This window comes from Megalopta genalis, chromosome 4 (assembly GCF_051020955.1).
Source record: "Megalopta genalis isolate 19385.01 chromosome 4, iyMegGena1_principal, whole genome shotgun sequence".
Taxonomy (NCBI): Eukaryota; Metazoa; Arthropoda; class Insecta; order Hymenoptera; family Halictidae; genus Megalopta; species Megalopta genalis.
Window position 1 is genome coordinate 11,318,938 of NC_135016.1, and position 14,146 is coordinate 11,333,083.

The window sequence follows — 14,146 nt, forward strand, 5'->3', positions numbered from 1 at the left end:
TATTTCCGTTCTTAATCATTCTAATGGGTTTAAAATATTGTGATATAACAGTATTGGAAAATTCATTAAATGCTTTCATTGTTTTGCATTTGATCCACACATTTTTGCCATAAATACGTAAAATCCGCAATCTACTGATTATATTTAATTGCTACATCTCTGACTCCATATTGTCGCTGACGATTACCGCAAACAATTATTTTCCCTTCCCTTTTATACAAAATTACGCATTGAATGCATGTGGTTGCAGAGATTGCAAAATAAATATTCTATACGTTCTTCCGCCGTTTTAATAAGTTAGAATCAGTATACAGTCCTGGACAAATACGTGTGGACACGACAATAAGTTTTCTAAATTTCGATAAACAATTTGATTTGTTTTGAGACGATAGAAGGGCTGGTTCGCTAGACAATGCAAACAAAAATTTATGTTTGTTGGCATTTTGTATTTTATATTTTAAATTGACATTTTATACTTTAGATTTTAAATTAGTGTTGATATATTGAATATATTTATATTTATATTATATTTTAAATTAGCGTTCATATATTGGATATTATATTTTAAATTGACATTTTATACTTTAGATTTTAAATTAGTGTTTATATATTGAATATTTATATTTATATTATATTTTAAATTAGCGTTCGTATATTGGATATTATATTTTAAATTAGCGTTTTATATATCGGATATATATTTTAAATTAGCGTGTATATATTGGATATTATATTTTAAATTTTTTAGCGTTTATATATATGGGATATTATATTTTAAATTAGTGTTTATATGTTAGATATACAAGAATCTACACACAAATTTGGCAGTCCGCTGATTAGACGTAATATGATCGATAGCATTGAGATTGCTGAGGAAACGCATCGGTGTCCGACGACATTTTGTGATTTATCCCCTGATCACGTCGAGCGGTCAAGATAAATTTTAACAAGCAATAATTCTCGTACCGCGTTGCATCGTGTGCCAGTAATGACATCGGCTAGCATTCGATGGATCAACCCACAGATAACCGGTCTGTTTACTCTCTACCAATCGTGGTGGTTCAGAAATGATCCGCGACTGCCACGACAGTGTGCGCTCGAGGACGTTTAGCGTCAATAGCGCGAACAAATTTATCTTGGTGAATAACCGAGCCGGTCGCGTCGGAATCGCAACGGAACGTTGTCGATCCGATGTGTCAATTAACCCGCAACTTTTGTCACACATGTCAGCTCGATCTGAACGTTTGCTTCCATTAGAAATTACTGCTCTACACGCGCGCACACCTGTCCCTCCGTTGTAATTGGAATATTGCAGAATTTAGGGTCAGTTGAATTTCTGCGAAGTCGCGAATAGAGTGGTCATTTTAATACGTGTGTAATTAAATCATTAGTTCGCGTGCATTTTTGTGGTAATTAGAATGTGAATTCTTGCGATGATTCAATATTTCAATACCTTCTTTCCAGTAATTGGAATCGACAAAGAGGACTATATATTTTTAACTTTATCATTTGTATAATAATCAGCATAAGAGTTATTATAAGTTATATATTGTATGATTCGATGTGTGTTTCATAATTACGATGTCTCATTGCTAGGATTTTGATCTACTTATAAATAAGATTAAAGAGCTATTATACACATAATCAAATCCTATATTTGAGCCGTTTATTTTGAAAGTGGCATAAGTCACTTTAACGTAATGAAAAGTGGTGATTTTTTAATGTTTATACGAAATTATTTATACTGAGAAAAATATCAGTATCTTCTCGAAAGTTAGCATCCATATTTTTAAACGTGTTAAAACGCAAACCCTTAAATATATCGACTTAAAAACAAAGTGACTTATGCTACTTTCAAAATAAACGGCTTATTTATAAAAATACGTACTTGACATAATCAGAATGTAAATTGTTGTGAGGATTTTATAAATCGTCTGATTTAGCTCTTTATTAATTGGAACCAATTGCTTCAGAATTTTCATCAATTATTATTATAGTATACATTTATATAGTATATTGTTTAATTTACAGTTCATTACTTAGGTCAAATTGATTTAGAACTTTTATTAGGAATTGGATAATTTATAAATTCAATTTATATACATTTACCGCATGTTTGACTAATTACTAACAGAAATACATTTACGTAACAAAAAAAATGCGGATTCTAGTAAAACGTTGAATGTAAATGACGTAATGAATCTAATGAAATCGAATGTAAATATTCGTCTGTGTCAGCTACAATGCGACGTTTCTCGATCGGTCAGCAAAACATTTCACATTTTTCGACCGTGAATTTACGAAAGTTGGTCGTTCGTTGGTCGAAATAGCCGGATTTTTGCAAAGTTCTATAATGCAGTTTCTCTTCGCCCGATTGATAAGAGCAATCGCGGAAATGGAGAGGAAACGTTGAAGGCAGTCTACCGCGCAGGCGGACGTTGAAAAATGTAGGATGACCGGGCCAGGAGAAATGAGGATACTTGGAAGAAGTGTGAAACCTGCGAAACAACCGCTGCGCTGGCTACGTAGAAGTTACGTTAACTTGCCCGCGAATAATGTACGTGCCTGGACATCCCGGGCACTTTGTAGGTAATTTTAACCGGCAGCCGACTCTATCAGCTTTTTCTGCTTCGACCTGCATCTTCTTGGCAGTCCTGGCCACCGCGTTACTTTAGGATTAACGATCCCCTTTACTGTGCATACGTTCGCTCGTTTAACTGTCGCTGTAAGTTGCGTTAGAAGAAAGTTTAATTATATTGGGTTGGCAACTAAGTAATTGCCGATTTGTTCAATGAAATAAGAAATTTTGTTTTACTTGGAATGAAGTTTAATCTGTAATGTATTTTCCATTTTGTTCGATGACCTTTTGCCATCTCTCTGACAACTTGAAAATTCCACGCTCGTAGAAAGTCTGATCTTTTTCGGCCAAAAACTGAGTTAAGTGAGATTTTACAGCGTCATGCAGATAGATCTGCGATCTAATAATCGTTGGAAGCAATCAACTAGTGACAATCGACTAGTGACTAATTTGTCGAGATTCTACTGTACTTTCTTAATACATTCCTAATCAAGATTAATCGCTTATGTGTTCAATTTATATTGAATTATGCAGCTAAGTAATTATTAGTACTAATTGATAGTACCTGATTTAACAGGTAGCATCTACTGAGGTATTACTGTACTTTCTTTATTATTATTATTACATTATTATTTCCCTTATTACTTATTATTATTATTACTTTATTGTATTAATTATTAGTAATAATTGATAGTACCTGATTCAACAGGTAACATCTATTGAGATATTACTTCCTACTATTGGGTTGGCAAGTAAGTAATTGCCGATTTCAGTTATATAGATGTCTCTCACTCCCATTTTTATGATATCCGTAAATGTTATGTTATAAAATTATTATTATTATTATTATTATGTTATTTTTTATTATCCGTGAATGTTAGCAACTAACCAAATCGAATGCAGCGGTCAAGGAAAAGCAACCAGAATTGGTCAATCGTAAAGGTGTCATTTTCCACCAGGACAATGCTAGGCCGCACACGTCTTTGTCCACTCGGCAAAAAATGATGGATATTGGTTGGGAATTGATGTTACACCCACCATATAGCCCTGATCTCGCGCCATCGGATTAGCACTTATTTCGATCCCTGGACAACTCCCTTCGTGGTAAAACTTTTCATGATGATGACGCTGTAAAATCTCACTTAACTCAGTTTTTGGCCGAAAAGGATCAGACTTTCTACGAGCGTGGAATTTTCAAGTTGTCAGAGAGATGGCAAAAGGTCATCGAACAAAATGGAAAATACATTACAGATTAAACTTCATTCCAAGTAAAACAAAATCTTTTATTTCATTGAACAAATCGGCAATTACTTAGTTGCCAACCCAATAGTTGCTCCTTGTCGAAATTTATCACTGCCAATTCACAGACGCAAGCATTCCAAAGTGCAGTAAATTCTCCCTAATTGGCGCTGAGATTATACACAAAAGTGGACAATTTGAGAGGAGGAGACACGATTATTTGAGCCTTGTGGCGCGATTGTCGATAACTATAAAAAAACGGGCCGCAAGGCTCGAATAATCGTACCTCTCTTCCCAAATTGTTCATTTTTGTGCACAATCTAAGCGTCAATTAAGGAGAATTTACTGTATATATATTTATTCCATTCACGATTCCGTTTTTTTATCTCTCAAGTCCATAGAAAAATACTTCCAAGGGAAGTTTACCAGATGTTCAATCAGTTTTGGCGAATCGATGATTAGAAGTTACGGTATCGCACCTCCTGTTAGATAATATGGGTGTCAATTGCTCTGAAAATTTGATATTCGTTAGAAAAATTCTAATTTTCGAGATGCTTTGCACGTCGTGATCAGGCGACTTGTCCGTGGCACCCACCGCTTCCCGCCTCGCGGTTTCTGGCCTTTTATTAGCAACTTAACATTAATTACTTCATAAACCATAAGTCTTCTGCCCCCTCCCCAAAAAACCAGGTGTTATTAAATTCAGCTTTACGATCTCTAGCAATGCACCAAATCTTATTAAAAAAGTGAGCGTCAACTCTGGGAATCTCTCCCTTTAATGTTTATGCTCATCGTGATTATAAGCCTATGTTGACACTACTCTTTGTATATAAAAATTAATTAACAATTTCGTCTCTTGACCGGAAATTCTTGCAAAGCTTAATTTCTATGTGCCAGCTCGACATTTCCGACAATATTCTTTCGTTTTACTAGAATCGCATAGAACGCATTATCATTATTTAGGATTAGAATTCTTCAATAGCATAAATCGATACTGTAATTAACTAGATGGATCAAATGTTATTCGCCGTTCTTCATCTCCGCTCATATAATTGAATTATATTTCATATAAATTTCTCTCTCTCTAGAGAAGTCTATCCATCCATCTATCTATCTATCTATCTATCTATCTATCTATCTATCTATCTATCTATCTATCTATCTATCTATCTATCTATCTATATCTATCTATCTATCTATCTATCTATCTATCTATCTATCTATCTATCTATCTATCTATCTATCTATCTATCTATCTATCTATCTATCTATCTATCTATCTATTTATCTATCTATATCTATCCATCTATCTATCTATCTATCTATCTATTTTTTGAGTTTTCCTTCTCTATTCAAGATCTTTTTTTAGTCTTAAGTTTTTATATTTTATCCATCCTTGCGTGACTGCTACATTATTACGAGTGGCTCCGAAAATTACTTTTATTGGTCAAGCTTTTATTGGTAAACATTGTTTTCCCTTTTGGGTTTTTCTACACGAATTTCGGATTATCTACAAGAATGAAAGCGGTTCGTTAAAATTCACATTTCCGTGCGCCAGTTTGTGCAAATGGAAATTTGTTTTCGTTGACGTTTTTACAATCATAAATATCGCGTGCATGCCCTGTGTGTATGTGTGTTCTAACTGTTAAATGCTGCATGGACTGGACTCGTTATTTTATTTCAATACAGCGGATTCTCGCAGGACATTCAAAACAACGGGATAAAAAAGCGAAAACTTTTTTATGCATTGAATTCTGTGATTAGCATCGGATGTTTCTGTTATTTTACGAACCGAATGGTTTGCGAAACGGAAAAAAATAATGTCGCGCATACAGTCTGTTGCCGAATATTTCGGTTCCCATGAAAATCTCGATATACGGTGAGAGAAGAATTCGTACAGCTTTCAAAGCGAAATAACTTTTTTACAAATAGGCCAAGCGATCGGAATTTTTTCGGGACGTTGGTAGTATTAGTTTAATTTAAAAAATGCACTTTGTAAATCTTGGTGATTTATATGCATACTGAAAATTTCATTGAAATCGGTTGAAATTTTCGTTCTAGGCTCAGAATGAAAAAGTTAAAAGAGCACAATTTTTTTAAAATCTTTTTATCATCGTAACCGGTTCCAACTTTTGAAGACAATGCTTTAGCCATTGTCTAGTAAACCGATCCCTCTAACATCCCCCAAAAAATTTAGATCGCGTGGTTTAATTATAAAAAAGTTAGTCCGTCTTAAAAGATGTTCGAATACTTTTTATACCAACTGTACATTATTTGAAAACAACAGACCCTGCCGGGATCGTTAAATCCGTGTGTGTCAATATTTATTGTGACATAAAAATGTGATACTATTTACACTAGTGGCGACGAATGTTTGCTATTTAAACATCGACGATTTCACGGAAGAATAACCAAAGTTGCAAACCTGCGACTGCAGAAAGGTCTCTCGTTTTCTGCGAAGTCGGGGAACAATCGCAAACTTTCGAGTGACTAGATCCGTAAGCGGCCACATATCTTTACAATCACAAACAATCGTCTGATAATGTGTTTTATCTTATTGCATAGACGTTTACTCTTCGTGTACCGAATGATAATATTAGCCGAGGAAAAATTCTGGTTATTTGCCGAAGATACAGTATACAGCCGTATAATACGGAAACACGAGGATAAAATACCGCAGAAGGAATTCATGCGTTTCGATGTTGCAATACTATCGACGTTCCTGAATATGCATGCCTCCGATGCCTGACCAACTCCGTCGTGTCACACGTATTATGCGACGCCGGGCATCGATTTCAAGGCGAACGAATGCAGCAGGCATTCGAAATTCAACAAAAATTTTAATACGCACAGGTTTTCTCCTCTTTGAATGATACATGCCACAGAAATCCGGCGGACTGGCTTCTGCTGGTTCTACAAAAGCATCGAGGCTGAATGTCTGACCACTGCCGTCTGATTCCACTTACGCCAACTCTATAAAATCCGATTTGAACTTGCATACTGCTTGCAACATTTGAACATTACCTTCTAAGAATAAAATAGCCAACATAAGTCACGAAAATACTACAACAAATAGAGAAATGCATTAATACACCGAATTGTATTTATATTTTCGTATCAGAAGATTATTAAAAAGAAGTTATATTATATGTATAATATAATATATTATATATACAGGTATTCGCGAAATCGTTTTTTATTCGGAACATTTTTATATTATATATATAATTATATACTGCTGTTATTACAGATATTCCAAATCGTTTTTTATTCGGAACATTTTTATATTATATATATAATTATATATATTTATATATAACTATAATGTATAATTATATATAAATATATAATATAATATAAAAATGTTCCGAATAAAAAACGATTTGGAATATCTGTAATAAGATCAGACACTTTAACGTGAAGTTATTATTATTATAACCATTAAAACGATGTTGGACATACGAAGGCAAGGTTTGATTATGTACGACTGCTTTGTGATAAAATATTAACTTCATATTACTGTCACAGTTGCGCCATTTAATAAAAACCTAATAAATGATGCCACTTAATTGTAACTTGTCTAACTTTATGCACAGAGAAGCACAGAGTTGTGCACAGAGAAACAATAAATTAAAAACTTACACTATGTTTAACGTGCTGTATTTTTTTCTCGAAGGTCAACGAGAAAAATAATTTTATGCGAAATTAATTGAAAGCAAATGAAGGATTACACGAAGTATCGTGGAATATGATCGGTACTAGGGATTTATTTAAAACATTACTAGCAGTACTACCATGGAAAAAACATTAGTAAACGATTCGAATTATTCTGGCACAACTCGAAGCGAATATAAATTGCAAGAATAAAATGTGACCGCAGGATACATTAGCAATACGAGTCGACTAATTAACATTAGTTCATGGAGTGCACGCGGTTCTGGGAAATCTCGCGGTAATTATTCTTGACATAGAACTTCTAATCTGCGCATACCTGGTGTTACGAAAGTTCGTTAATAAACCGAGCCACGCCTGTGAACTGTCGCTTGAGAACACAAATGACAAGCGTAAAACTTGAGCACCGGCAAGCATCGTTAATAATTCATTTAAAAAAAGGTTCGCGCTCTCAACGAACCATGACCAAGCGCAATCTGATGAAGAAGTGGAGCAAAAAGATTTGCTTTATCGAGCACCGAATAAGACGGTGATTGACACGATTTTCTTTTTCTGTACTTGGTAAAACACGGCTAATCGGAGGCCAACGGAAGAATGCAACGATGCAGCAGCGTACGACAGCGTTTCAAAGTTATTGACACCGGCGAGATCGAGCGCAGCTAAATAGCGGCGCTAATATGGAAGAGAACGCGAACCTCGAGTTCCCTCGTATAAATTCGAGACAAATGTTTGGCGTTAGATAACATCAGGCGCGCGAGCCCATTCCATAAATCATCGGATCGACGGTGTCCGATTAGTATCGCGGCGCGCGATTGTCCCGACACGTGCGAATAGTCGTCCTTGGTGGGAATAGGTATTCCTGCTCCTTTCACGAGAGGCTCGCTCGAGCCCGCTCGAGCGTGTGTCTTTAACAAGGAAAAAAAACGCCCAATCAGCGTTCGATCACGCAATTTAAATGTCGCAACGGTTTAAAACGTATCGTGACCATGGAGAGGAGATTGTTCCAGCCGGTACGCATGAATCTGTTTACGGAGGCTACAGCAATTTGCATTTCGTATTTTAAATGTCCTCTTCAAAAATTCTCTGCGTCCAGAGGATGCTGTATACCCTACTTGGAATGGGACATTTATTTTTAGCAGAATTTCGTAGCATTATTTCATTAATTGGACGGAAGAACTGTTTTCAAGAGCTTGGTCTTGAGAATTTTAAGTCCATTCTGATGTTTCTGCGAAGCATTAATTTTGAATTACCCTGCACCATTGTTTCATTAATTATTGGACGAATGATTTTGAACTTTTGCTATCAAGAATTTGGTCTTGGAGAATTTTTAAGATCGTTCCGATGTTTCAGTGGAGTATTAATTTTTAAACGCTATTCAGAATTATCATACGCTCTCGAATTATCAGGCACGCGAATTGAAACTTCAGTTATCAATGATATGATCTTCGAAGATTTACGATTATTCTGATATTACAGTGGAGTTTCTATTCGCTGTTTGAATCATGATATCATTTCATGAATTGTTAGGCCTATAAAGTTAAATATTCATCTCCCTAAATCTTGTATGTTTTAAGATTAATTCTGTCGAGGTATAGAATCAATCTTAATGTTTTATGATTAAAATCGCACAGGGATGTCGTGTTGAAATTTCGTTAAATTTTGGAGCGAGTACTTGTTATGAATCAGCCTGTGGAAGTACACCGATTCCAGATTTGATTCTTTAGGATGATGCACTATTCGAGAAGAAAGCATTCAACATTTAAGTGTAACAACACAATAAAATTTAATTAAGTTTTTTAAAGTTAATTAAAAGATTTTACAGGACGAATTATTCAGAGTAAATGAAACAGCCGATGTTTTCAACGCTGAAATTCCGAAATTCTTCCTGCCAGTATCTTAATCGACAGCAATTTTGACCGGGCACACATAGTACACCATTGAATTAATGGGAAATTCTCTGGACTTGATAAGACATTATCTCGTACGGTTTCTCTGCTATTCGACGATCCGGCAGGGGCAAAATCGCTGACATTGTTAAATCACAGGGGTCGAAAGATTCTACCTAATTATTTTTGACTAACGATCGACCTCGAAACCGCTATACCGCTGCGGGAAAAATGAGATCCTAACACGTAACGACAGGTCCCGGCCTCAAAATCGCGTTAGCTGAGAACGGGAGAAATTAACGTAACCGGATCCCGGATAACCGTAGAAGAAATCCATCGTTTATTGGAAACTTTGTTCCTGATTGCGGATGGCTATCAGGAATGCTGCAGGAGAATGCCACTGTTTAGCAATTTATCTGTCGCAAGACAATCCGCGAATAATATTACCAGAAAATGAGATAAATCAGATTCTGAATTTTCTGTAATATCTGTGCAACGATTTCGCCACCCAAATTGAAATTTGGTAATTTACAGATAAGAAAAAGTGATACGATTTTTAATATCGGAATACAAATTTTGCTACTATGTTAAAAGTGTGACGAAAGTCACAGTAATTTATTTAACGGATCTCAAGAGAAATGTTGACGTTTCCAGTAGTAATGTCCTGAGTACTGAAAGTTTCCAGTAATTAAAGCAGAAGCTTGCATTTATTATTCGTGAAAGTGATAAATTGTTGTCGCGGTTTGTTAACCACTGAATAAAGCCATTCCTCAAAATTATAGGCTTCAGCAGCTTGTTAATTACGAGGCTCGTTTGTATGTCGTAATTAATGGAGTTGATTCCATTATTCCATTATATAATGCGCCATTGTGTTTTATTACAATGACTGTAATTACAAGATGAAATATCATACTTTCTATTTCGAAAATTCAGCTACAGGTTCGTCCAAAGTACAGGTATAGTTTGAGGGTTGTTATTCAAAGAGCTAAAAGAATATAAGATTCCTTTGTTCTCTATACTTTGACAGAATTAAACTTCCTGCGCTAAATTATAGAATTTTGCAATTAAGTTTAAGTTTGCAATTACAGTATTCCCGACTTTTCCATTTCAGATTTCCACGTTCGAAAACATTGAAAAATTCGTAGATAATAAGAAGCTACGATTTATATATTAATAAATATTTCATCGCACTGAAAATAATTATATTTCAAGCCAATTGCCGCATCAACAATTAGTAGATTTATACGATCCTCGCTACAAGTTCCAAAATAAAATTTTAATGTACTTTTTGCGCGCTTCTACTCGATTGCATTTCTAGCAGAAGCGCGTCCGGCTGTTTAATTCGGAGAAATGAATCGTCGGCAGTCGTAAAATTTAACAACATTCCGCGCACTAATAATACAAGATAATTACGTTTCCGATGGTTCCACTTCGACGACCCGTAATTAATTCAGATCACTGGGTACTCGTCGTGTCGTGTCGCAGCAGAAAGGTTTTTTCCACGGTCGTCTCGAAGGCCTGATCGATTCATGTAACATAATCGAACAATTTCTCCAGAAGCCTCGCAGGGCCCTTTATCACGTCACTTATTACAACATGTTAATTACTTTCTCCGAGCGGCTGACTTCTTTCGAGAAAACCGGAGCAAACTCGCGGAGTTAATTACATCCATCCGGGCACTGTTTAACAGCAGTTGATTACCTGAAAAGCTTCATCTTTCCGCGGTAATTGCTTGAATAATTTCACTTGTAGGAAGTTCGATAATTTATAACGAGGGGCCGCTCGACTTCTGTCAACAGGATCGATTCGGGATCGAATTTTCAGCGGACTGTTTTCCGAGCAGCAAATTCATCAACGTCGGGCACTCAGCTGAAAACAGTGTACTCTAATATCGTGTAGAAAAGTTACAGTAAAAATATCAACGTGAAAACTTCATTTTTCTTCGAGTTATTTTAATTTCTTTATCGCGGCAAGATCACCGATGCGGTCGAGCCACGTTGAGTTTGTTCAGGCTGGCGTCTCGGCGTGCAACGAGGAAACCAGGATTGTCGTTCTAATGAGAAGTAATCGCTGGATATTAATCGCGAAAACGAACTGTGAGAAGTAATTGCACAACAACACGCATGATGCTATCAGCTTGATGGTGAAGATGCATACAGTGTGTTCCTAATCTGATGGTTTCAGTATGTCGATAGCACGCGAGAGAATAAAACTGTGGAGTACAATTTCGAAGAATTCGCTCGATAACTGAATCTGAGTAAATTAATAATTTCGTGAATTTGCAGTGTCCTTAAAAAGAGGCATTGGTCTTCGAACTGTAGAGTTGAATTTAAAAGAATTAATTTGAGAAACGAATATCAAGGGACTAATGATTTTATACATTAGTAGTATCTCTGAAAAAAATGCACCTTCGATGATCTCCATTTCGATTGCAATATAATGGAAGCTTCAATAAATACGTTCACGGGAAATGTTAATCCAGGCAGTTCTGTGTTTATATATCGATTAGCGATGCTAGTTAAAGTGAAGAACGACGATGAAGTATTGAATATTTCATTGGATTTGCTGTAACTAGTAGTTCAGGTCCAATCATTCTAGAAAACTAATGGGGCTATGTCTTAATCGCTGTTTACACAGTTGACTGCGTATAGAAACGGACGGTAATAAGCAAACACGGTAATGAACGGCATAAAAATCTAGAAACATTAACATTGTTTCTATTGCAGAAATTTGTAATTGTAATTCATCGGTAGAGTTCTATGTTTTTATATTACTGTTTCATTATTATTTTTTTTCGTGCCGTTATTTAAGTGCCAGCCCATGTGCAAACGTAATCGACTTGTAAATTGCGCAAGCTGATCTAATGCTAATTTTAATGAGATAATAATATACCGCGATGATAATACTGCAATGATAATACTGCAATTTGAGGATGAGTACATGAATTGCGTGTCTGATCAATGATGTACACTTCTACTTCTATTTTAAAATTAACTAGCATCGAATTGAATTCAACTGAGACTTATTATATACACGGAATAGTATAATAATCATTAATATTGAATGAAAATTCTGATTATTAGTTCAGTATTTCAAATCCATATTTCAGTAACTGTTGCACAAATTTATTTATCGGCGCGATTACAGTTAAATTACTTTGTTTAAAACATTGTAAACTGGATTTCTGTAATCTGTTGATCTATTATACTTAGCAATTAAAATGCTTCTACGATTCCAAAAATCACGAAGCAGACAACTAATCCTGAATCGCTTAACCAGAATCACTTTGATCAGATATCTGTTGATCGCCTCTTTATTTTACTGAATCTTTGGTGCAGCTTTATCAACAGCATCTCGTTTGTTCGTTACCCGACCACGTTATTCACTTCTCAAAAAACACCTCAAACACTTCGACAGCGTACAGAAACATTTAAAAATTAACTGACAATTTATTATTCACAACTCAGATATTTTGAAATGAAAAAATCACAAGTATTCCTACAATAAACTACTTCGAATCGAAAAGCATCCTACAACTAAAACATCACAGTGGTCCCGAAGGAAATTCCCATAGCAATAGACAGCATAAATATACGTTTACAGATTTAATGATAATTTATTATCCTCAACTTCAATATTATCAAATGAGAAATTCACAAGCATCTCTTAAATGCACTGCTTGAAATCGAGAAACATCGGTCAAACGAAACATCACAGTGGTCTAGAAAGAAATTCCCATATGCACGGACAGCGTAAACAAATATTTACAAATTAACTGACGTTTTATTATTCGCAGCTCAGATATTTTCGAACGAAAAAATTACAAGCATCTCTTAAATGCACTGCTTGAAATCGAGAAACATCGGTCAAACGAAACATCACAGTGGTCTAGAAAGAAATTTCCATATGAACGGACAGCATAAACAAATATTTACAAATTAACTGACTTTTTATTATTCGCAGCTCAGATATTTTCGAATGAAAAAATCACGAGCATCTCTTAAACGCACTGCTTGAAATCGAGAAAAATCGGTCAAACGAAACATCACAGTGGTCTAGAAAGAAATTTCCATATGCACGGACAGCATAAACAAATATTTACAAATTAACTGACGTTTTATTATTCGCATCTCTTAAACGCACTGCTTGAAATCGAGAAAAATCGGTCAAACGAAACATCACAATGGTCCAGAAAGAAATTTCCATATGAACGGACAGCATAAACAAATATTTACAAATTAACTGACGTTTTATTATTCGCATCTCTTAAACGCACTGCTTGAAATCGAGAAAAATCGGTCAAATGAAACATCACAGTGGTCCAGAAAGAAATTTCCAAAAAATCTTTTCGAGATGTCGAGATAGTAATAAAAGATTATCGTCGACTGAAAGGGAATCCTGATTGTTGTATCAAAGAACCCATCCAATCTCGTTCTCACCTACGCGACGAGGAGTAATCCCTGGGCACAGAGTGGTTCACACCTGTTCACGCCGTTCCACCATCTTTTTCGCCGAGCACGATCCCGACCGGTCGTTTCAACGAGCGCAGCGGATCAAATAGCACTGATCGAACACGAAATCACGCGGTCAAACCGGCGTATCACCGAGCCCAAGCCCCACCAGCATATTTTTCGTTCGTTCACGCTCTCGCTGTGTATCAGTGCAGCTATTTGAGTAGGGATTTTGATGTTTATCGAATCGAGACAAACCACATCTGTATTCCCGGCACACCGGCCGATTGTTGCGCTCCTTCAGGATCGGTTCCGGGATT

The 14,146-nt window shown here is 35.7% G+C and overlaps 1 protein-coding gene across 1 annotated transcript in view; it reads right to left on the bottom strand.

Annotated features, from left to right (window-relative positions):
- Positions 1–13,940, bottom strand: part of LOC117224818 (UNC93-like protein) — a 36,979-nt gene extending 23,039 nt beyond the window's left edge. Inside the window, exon 1 of the mRNA XM_033477969.2 lies at positions 13,815–13,940. The gene's annotated coding sequence lies outside the window, so the exon portion shown is untranslated. The remainder of the gene's footprint in view (positions 1–13,814) is intronic.
- Between the last annotated feature and the right edge of the window lie 206 nt (positions 13,941–14,146).